The following is a 3,479-nucleotide window of genomic DNA, read 5'->3' on the forward strand; positions in this document are numbered from 1 at the left end:
AAAAACCCAAGGAGTTCAGAGTGTAAACTTTCGAATCCAGCCTGGTTTCTCCCACCTCTAAACAAGCGCCCGATGACTTACCTAGAAAAAGGGAAAAGAAGGCAGTTTCTCTTCACCTTCCCCAGGGGCTAATTGGTGGAAACCCCTTAGAAGTCACTTAGGAAGAACGGTGCAAAGATTGGAAGCCAAGTTATAGAATTGGTGACACTCTTCCATCATGTACGGCAGCGGTTCGGCGGAGGAAGGGTGACTCCGGGCTGAACCTGAAGTGCTGCTCGAGTCGCAGAGGCAATGCCGGGGCTGCTGAGCTGCAGCTGCTGGCGCTCTGCACTGGCCCGGGCGCGCCGTGCGTCCATCTCGGCGGGGCACCGCGCGGCCTCAGGCAGGCCTGGCTGCGCAGCGGACCCCCCGGCCGGAGTGTTCGAGCTGCAGGGCGAGCTGGACAGGTTCGGAGGCGTCTCGGTGCGCTTGGCACGACATGGTGCCCTCGACCGCCTTGACGACGCTGTCTTTCGCAGAGGCTTGCAGGGCAAGTGCGCCTGGGACTAGGGGCTTCCCGGGGCCCTAATGAAATATACGCGATACCCACTCCTTAATTACTTTGTGATAGATCAAGTGCAGACCCCAAAGGGAAAGAGACAGTTGGGTTAAGAGCCCTAGGAGATTGGCCACACGGGTTCTGGTCCACTTTAAAGTGTGTTACCCTCGACACGTTCTGTAAACCACCATTTCCTCATCCATAAAATCAAATAATAGGAGCTCTTGAGGTTATTTGCTTATTGCTGAACTAATAAACATAAAACACTGTGCCTGCCACAGGAATTATTTGTTCTAAGAAATTATTATAAATTAGTATTTACCAAGCCTGCCTCTTCCGGGTAGTTTTTCCAAGACAAATTCTTTAACATTTTATTACAAGCAGTGACCAGGACAGGTTCTGAATAGTCTTAGTGCATCTGCAATGAAGACCAGAGTTTTTAGATCTACATACAAAGCTGCTGGTCTTTCCCAGCTAACCTGGAAAGATGAGTGGTAGTCTTCAGTAGAAAAAGTCACCACTTAATTTGAACTTTGAGCTTAGTAATGGTAAAGAAAGCTGTGATAGAGGTGGTGGTGGTTGTGCCTTAAAATTCATGGCAACCTTGTGTGCAATAGCTCTGAGCCCTGCCCTGTCCTGATCCATTGTCCCAGTTATCCTTATCTTGTCAGTCCATCTTATTTGTCCAGAGTCGCCTTCTCCTGCCCGCCTTCTCCTGCCCTGTCCCGTCACCCTTGAACATGAGGTCCTTCTCTAAGGACTGGTCCCTTCTGGCCATATGCCCAAAGTATGAGACAGATCTTCAAAATCCTTACAATCCTTACCTCCAAGGAGAAACTCCTTGACAGACCTCTCCAAGACAGACCTCTTTGTTCTCCTAACAATCCATGGTATATTCAGTACTCTTCCCCTTGCCCACAACTCAAAGGCATCAATTCTTCTTCTGCCATCCTTAGTCATTGCCCATCCCTCTAATACATAGCATGTAAATTGATAAAGGTAGGCACAGCTTTATGAGAACCATTGTTTTGCTGGGCCAATGTATCTCTCAATTTGCTCTCAAAACTCTTGCCCTCCTATTGATGATACAACATGTAAATTCAGCCACGGGAAAATACAATGGAAAGTTCAAATACACTGTCCTGTAGAGCCATATGCCCAATGAGGATATAAAAAACAAGACCAAAGCTGCTGCCATCCAGCAGACTCTAGCAACCCTCCATCAGTTTCTGAGATGGTGAATATTCTCTGGTGGAGCACCTGGTGGATTCCAACTGGTAACTTTCTCATTTTATGGAAATACAATTCAACAAGTAACTTTTGTCCTGAACCAAACAAGCTCAACATACTTTTTACTGTGAATAATTACTGACCAGCCCACTTACTGTTTCTTAATCACGTTCTTTTGTACATGTTGTGGGAGTGTCAGAGACAGTGCGAGTGGCACAGGACAGAGGGGAGTTTAGGGCTTTTGTACATAGGGTTGCTATGAGTCGCAAGTGACTCGACAGCACATAACAACAATCACATTCTTAATCAATTCCAACTCAGGTTGACTTTATATGTACAAAGTATCATTGCTCCACAGGGGTCTTCAAGATTGTCATTTTGAGGAAGTACATCACCAATCCTTTCTTCTAAGGCACCTCTAGCTTTTTAACTAGTAGTTGAGTACTTAACCATATTCACTTCCCAGGCTAGCACTTAAAATCCAACAATATCTGCCATTGGTAGGAGAATCAGTGTTCAACCTCTGATATGTATGAGTACATACATTTTTTATTAGTAAGGACTGGTAAGTGTGTCCAAAAAGATAGTTAAAACTATAGCATGGCATAGTAGGGATTATGTTAGATGTAGACTCACACATCAAGAGTTCAAGCCTCAGATTTTGCAGCATGGTTAGCCAGACATTTGGTACTTCACCATCAAAAATACTTGCTTCTTAGGTTATTTATGTGAATAACTTAATAATACAAATAAAATCAGACCTAAGTAGTCAATGCATGTAATAATCAAAAACAAATTACATAAAATGAATTTGTAAACTCCAAAGTGACATATTTAGGAAGCTCTGATTGTCTAGTGGTAAGAAATTGCACTGCAACCCGGAAGGCAGGCAGTTAAAATCCACCAGCTGCTCCACAGATGGGCAATCTCAGTTCTGACTCGAGAGTACTCAGCCACAACCACAAAGTGACATATACTTATTATATGTATATTTTAATAAAGAAAGTTCAATACTTGCTGTTTTAAATACTTTCTCAATATTGTTTCAGTTAATACTCATGATAGTATGGTATTAGTTTTCCTCTTTTAGCAATGAAGGGTCTGAGGCTTAGGCCAAAGAATTTCCCTAACTCTTAGAATCTGTCCTTATTCTCTATGCTGCTTTTAAGAAGCCCAGATAGTATAATATATGTGCATGAAACTTCTAAACAAAGAGCAACATAGGAAAATGTACAGTCTCTTCCCATAAAGATTAACACTCTGAGAATACTAGTCCAGGGTAGAACTGACTGTAATAGGGGTATGCTGCCTTTGGTAAGGGTTGTCACTTGTTCTACTGTAATTGAGATAAACAAAATTGAATAGGCATGTCTTTATAGAGAAACTAAAATAACCTGTGAAGAAACTTTGCTAGTCCAAAATAATGTTTTTAAAGTAAGTTGTACTGATTGTGTGTAATATTTTTACTAGTGGTTTTTAATATGTATTTATACATGCATCCAATATTCTTTAAGTATTCATATTTTTTCATCTATAGCTATGAATTCAAGTTGCTATGAAGGAACTGGCAAAAAACAAGTCTCTAGGAGTTGACAGAATACCAATTGATTTATTTCAACAAACAGACGCTGCCCTGGATGTGCTCACTAAGTTGTGCCAGGAAATCTGGAGGACAGCCAGCTGGCCAACTGACTGGAAGAGATCGATATTT

Source organism: Elephantulus edwardii, unplaced genomic scaffold (genome assembly GCF_000299155.1).
Source record: "Elephantulus edwardii isolate Elephantulus edwardi_28Jun2011 unplaced genomic scaffold, EleEdw1.0 scaffold00012, whole genome shotgun sequence".
NCBI lineage: Eukaryota > Metazoa > Chordata > Mammalia > Macroscelidea > Macroscelididae > Elephantulus > Elephantulus edwardii.